This window comes from Puntigrus tetrazona, unplaced genomic scaffold (assembly GCF_018831695.1).
Source record: "Puntigrus tetrazona isolate hp1 unplaced genomic scaffold, ASM1883169v1 S000001164, whole genome shotgun sequence".
NCBI lineage: Eukaryota > Metazoa > Chordata > Actinopteri > Cypriniformes > Cyprinidae > Puntigrus > Puntigrus tetrazona.
This window is the reverse complement of record NW_025048750.1, coordinates 412,508-418,565: the sequence shown is the minus strand read 5'-3', so window position 1 is coordinate 418,565 and position 6,058 is coordinate 412,508. Positions and strand designations below refer to the sequence as shown.

Here is a 6,058-nt window from a genome sequence, read left to right as displayed (position 1 = left end):
CAAAGTGAAGCTTTAACCCTAATCAAACACACATGCTAGTAAGTGTCTTCAGGATCATTAGAAAATCACAGGTAGGTGAGTTTTATCAGGGTTGGCTCCAGGGTAAGATTTGAGGAACCCTGTCCTATACTTTATACAACGTTTCCTACATCCCATGTCACAACAAAATAACAAACAAGCTCAAATCGTACCATGTTGTGGCAAATGTCAAAAGCTTTCAATCGACACCAAACATGACATATCTAGTGCTCATTTCAACTGCGATCAATCACATGATTATGCATAGATTAAAGTGGCAGTTTTCATGGACACATCAAACATACAGGAGGATTGTGGATTATTTGCAACTCTGCACCTCTTTGCTTCTAATAGTAACGGGAATTCCCTTTAGAAGTCCTTAGCAACTTTACAAGTCTCCTTGTTATAACCTTGGCATCTCTGATTATTGCTGATCCAAGATCATTTGACTGAGTTGTGTTATTGCACTTTCCAGCCCTGTGTTTATCCAAATGAGGGAAGTCTATGTAAATCATGTTGTGTTTGGGTGCGAGCAGGTGCGCATCAGAAGACCATCAGGCATTTCTTCCGACGTAGCTGTTGAGTTTTCCTCTCCTAATTGGATCATCATCACAGCCATAGAGATGCTTACCAGACAGCAAGGTGCCCTGATGGGTGCTTGACCAGTTTTTTTGGGGTCTTGGGAACACTTCTAGGAGGAGACACGAGGGATGGAGACTCTGAGAAGTGGTCCTTTTTGTAGCTTGTGTGTTTGTTCACCGAGGTCCTACAATGCAGAAGCGGTTCCTCTCTGCACCGCCACTGCAAAGAACATCGCTAAGAAGCTGCTTGACTTGCTGCTGACTCCAGAGCTGCAACACATGGAACGCATGCTTGCCCTGCACCAGTGGCTTTGGGCAGCAGCAAGAGAGTTGTGAACCCCTCACTATCACGCCACAAGCACCGTGGTCCAGAGGACAAGAAAACTGCTCAGACACCCCGCCACTGAGGGTATTGAGAATGTGGGAGGCAGACAAGTAGCTTCCACCGAAAAAGGGCCATCCGCAAAGTCATCAGCTCCTATATGCCCTTCTGGGAATAGAAAAGAACCAGAGCAGGGTGTGGTCATGGGCTATGCCCATACCAAGGAATTAAACATCTCACTGTGAGGCTCAGGACTGGGGGGTATGCACAGCTTTAGCCCGATACTCGCATCGGCCCAGGAAAGCACTGCCATCAACTTTGAGTCTGAATTGACAGTAGCCATAACCTCCAGCAGGGGGTGGCCCCATCAAAACTTCATTTTTAGACGATCTCCCATGCTCCAATGATGCAATCAAATCTGCAATTTTTTCTCTTTGTATCCACAAAAGTGCCTAGTGAAAGTAATCATGCAAACACTCCAATCCAAAGAAAAAATCTGACAAGTGTTTGCACCTGTCACCTATTATACCGCTCTATCGGGGAGTGGTTCGTTGTGCGTTAAACACTTGCCAAATTTCATTGCTGTTTTCTCTTAATCAGAGCGAATCAGGGCTCTGAGCAAGACCCCAGTTTGCCATCACAACATAACTCGTAGCCTCATTTAAAGTAATGTATTCATTTAGTTTTGTCTGTCAAAAGAAACAACTCGAGGTTCTGATCATGGATCAGATTATATAACAGCTTTTACAGAAAGGATCTCATATCTGGTCAGCCAAGTTTTATTTGCTTCTTTGTATAATAAACTACTTTTATTTGCTTTTATTTGGTGCTTTTATTTATATATGCTTACATATGCTTTATTTATATATGCTTTTATTTATATATTTATATTATTTATATATTATATATGCTTTTATTTGTTGAACATGAGTTAAATTGTTGCTTTTAATTTACATTTAGCATTATTAAATTATTATTTAATATTTAAAAATATTAAATAAACATTGCACTCTAGTGGCTGTTGTCTCTATTTTCACAATAGACTCATCAATTACTAAAGCACTTTCATCAGGTTTCTCAGGTTAGAAGTCACAATCTTCTCTTATTGTGATGTGCAAATTTCAAGTGGTTGAAGAAACTAGAGGAATCTGCCTGTAATATGTTGTACACAGACAGAAATCTCAAGCATAATACTAGCATAAGGTCATTTATTTATATTTTTTATATATCATATTATTATGATCAAATGTCTTTTAATGATTAATGAGCAATGTCTTTTAACGATCTTTTGTTAGCAATACTGATATATTCGGTTATTATGTCATGTAATTATTATAACATAATTCAACAGACATATTTGACATATTTTAAAATTAGCATAATAATTGCATAAAACACATACTCACACACACACATTTTTTTATCCATCATTTAGTACAATGACTTCATTGTGTTTGAAGTATCCTTATGTCAATAATCAAATCATGTGGTGAGGAAGGCTCTGAAAATTCAGAATTAGTGGTCGATAACGAAACCATAAAAAGGGCTCAGAAATGTAAAAGTGTCTTGATTTTAACTATTTAGCGTTGTGTAATATAGGAATAATAAACACAATAACCCACAACTTGTGGGTGAGTAGTAGGAAGGAGGGTAAACTAGCTTGGTTTACTCTCTGATTGCTGGTCGAGGACTTACCATATTAAAACAGGCTTCTCCCTCAGGGAAAGGAATTGGTGCCTACTTAGCAATGAGAAAAAGGCGAAGACCCTTTAAACCCTCCACCGGTGTGGCCCTATTCTTTCGCCTCCATAAGAAGTTGATTCTTTCAGTGCCATATTAGTCATGGCAGTTTTTACTTTATTAAGTTAATAATAAAATGTATTTATTAACTTAACTTAATTTGTTAATATTTTCAAGCAATTTCTAGCTCTCTTTGTGAAGAAGAGTAGGTTTTTTTAAAATAAATAAAACTACAATGTAATACAATGTAATTTCCCATTTCATATATATACTTTGTATGTACTATGTTTCTTAAAACAATTTTTTTTGCAGCATGCATCAGACAGTAAACTGGACTGTGGCTTGTCTGTAAACATGACTTCTGAGGCTGTGGCTGTTGTCTAAAATAGTCTGTAGCCATTGTGACTCACACTGTGGTCTTTTTTTATATCTGGACCCTGTCCAAGATTATGTCAGAAATGAGTGACCTAAACGGGAGTAATTATTGTAATTATTGTATTGCTTATATCATCGACTTTATTGCACAGGCAATCCTTCATTAGCTCATCTTCCCTCAAATACTGTGTACCATCCATGTTTTGTCCGAAAAACATTGACATTCACTGCCACTTCTGTAGGTCCAGTGTAGCCTCTCTGGGTTATCATCATTACTGATTTCACTGTTTAGGCTTTCAGCACATACCAGCTTTGCATGTACATACATACAGACAATATTATAAATTAACCAGGATTAACATTTATTTTGCCAGGCAAGAACAGTTTCCAAATTGGTATAATTGATAAACATTTGCACAACTGATCTGGGGGGTATTCCAGAAAGCAGGTTATGTGACATACCTGGGTATGTTTAAGGGTAAGTTCGTGGATAACCTCAACTTTCAGTTCCAAAACCGAGGTAAATTTCTGGGTATGTAACCATAATAACTGACTCTCTGAAGATAACCTGCTCGGAGCAGTATCAATGTGCAGGTAACAACTTAACTTTTTTCCTTCTTAAAATCATTAAAGTCATTACTTTTTCCACTACATAGGTAATATGTGAGGCAACCCAAATATTTACCAATGTCGAGGCAAATGACCAGGATCTGTGCATGATGCCAGAATTTTCCGTGAGTCATCATTATGCCAGGCATTTCAGCAGGGTATGTTTTACTTTATACATTTATTTTTTTTTCCTTTTACTATATTTGTGTTGTACACTTCAATCATTACAGGACAGTACAATGGTTACTTGCTGGGGGACAGAGGATACCCTTGTCTGCCCTATTTAATGACACCCTACCCTGAACCTGAGCCTGGACCACAGACACGCTTTAACCTGGCTCACAGCCGAACACGGCCAAGCTGGAGATGACTATAGGGATCCTTAAATCTCGGTTTCAGTGTCTGCGTGGGCTCCGGGTTAGTCCAGAGAGGGCATGCGACATTATAGTGGCTTGTGTTGTGCTTCACAATATTGCCACTATAAGAGGAGAGAGCCACCCTCCTTGTATTGGTGGAAGATGGCCCAGAGGAACATCTACACATTTTACAGGCCAACTTTTTTTTGCACTGGTCAGCCAGGCACTTCATTTCTTTATTTCCTGAAAAAAAAAAGAAGTAAAATTCAATAAAATGATTTTTTTTTTTATGTTGCTTTATACATACACACAGATATATACATATATACATACACCCAACACTTTTATCATGCAACAGATTGTTCTGACAGAATATTCAGACAAGTTCTCTCCTTAGGGCGATGGTCTAGTAATTCAATTTCAAGTGCTGCTTTTTTAACGAGGAGCCTTTTCTCTTCCATTTGAAGCTGTATAAGGTCCATCTCCATGTCACTTTTCCTTATTTGTTTTTGAAGATGGACCTTATACAGCTCCTTTGCTGGCAACTAGGAAGGTGGAAAAAAATTAATAAATGAGATTGTTTGGTCAGACAATATAATTAAAATATGGACACCTGGACACAAATTGTTACCCTGCTTAGATTGTGTGCTGAGGTTGAAGGACCCTCATCTGTGGGCAAACCCCTAGGTATGTACTGTGAAAAGACAATGACAGTTTGTTACTTTAATGCAAAAAGGGGCAATACATTATAATGGTATGCATCATACCTCAGTGGATCTACCAGCATTGTCCACTTCTGTCACAGCAGATGTGGTCTCTTCATCGTCATCTTCATCCTACAGGAAAAATATTCAATTATACATTATCTGGCAAAAAAAACAAAACCTAAAAGCAAATCTAAAGGTACCTGACAACAAATCACTTACAACTGTGACAGACTGTGTTCTTTCTGAGAGTCCAATAATACAATCCGACCATCAGTGTCTATAAGAACACACAACCCATAAAATTCTCAATATTATCAAAGAAAATAATACATGAAAAGAGCAACATGTCAGTCTAAAATCACAGTAGCCTATACATCATATGCAGTTAAATAAAATAAGCCTACATAAAACATTTATCTTGTTCAAAAAGCCTTGAAGTGACAGAGATAGTCATTTATTAGGACAAAAAATTAAAACAAATCATAGAGGTAAACTCACATTGCACCATTTTTTCACCATCACTTGTGGTGCATGGTGTGTGTGATGAACTGCCCCCTGGAATGCCAGCAACCACTGGTGGCCCTTTATGAAGGGACAGAGCCAGCTCCTCAGATGGGGTGAGGGGAGGTGGTGGTGGGCCCCCGCCAGTTAGACGGGCTTCAGTCTTCTTTCTATTAACTACATGACAGAATGAATATACTAAATCCTGTTATAATAATAGTTCAGTAATTATGTAATCAAATATTAGCTTTTTGCAGAATGTTTTTGTGTTTCATTTTGACTTTGCTTAAACTTCTTGCGGCTCCAGAAGGATTACACCTTATTAAATAAGAAACATACATTATTATTTTAAACTAAACAAATAAATGGCAGCAAAAGTAAATGCTTTCATAGTGATATAACATTCAAAAGGATGTATAAATCATACTTCATTATTTTGCATTATAATAAAACGGGAGCCAATACCAAATTTGTAATTTAATATACTCACGCATTTACTCTGTCAGTTATTTTTTGCCAAGCCAACTCTCTTGCTTTAGCTGATGCAGCTGTATTGCTTCTTTTTAATATTATTTGCTTAAACTCCTCATAAGCATGCATTAAAACCTCCAACTCCGCCTCTGTGAAATACGCCGCTCTCTTTTTTTCGCTTTGAGTTTCCATGGTGACTCGTGAAATCGGCGATCCATTGAAAATGTCTTTATATATGCACCGTGCACACGCATTAACTCTGGGTAACCAGTTGGAGGTTGATTAAACTAACTCTTCTCAGGTGTTTTGGAACCGACATACTCATGGTATGCCTGTTTGGGGTAAATCAACCCAGAGGTTATGATTTATCAAATGGTA

At 37.9% G+C, this 6,058-nt stretch overlaps 1 long non-coding RNA gene across 1 annotated transcript; it reads right to left on the bottom strand.

The window, feature by feature from the left end:
• Positions 1-4,333: 4,333 nt before the first annotated feature.
• LOC122341192 lies at positions 4,334-4,829 on the bottom strand. Its single transcript, XR_006250445.1, has 2 exons — positions 4,769-4,829; positions 4,334-4,695 (listed from the first exon to the last, which is right to left on the bottom strand). It is a non-coding gene; the product is annotated as an uncharacterized LOC122341192 (long non-coding RNA).
• Between the last annotated feature and the right edge of the window lie 1,229 nt (positions 4,830-6,058).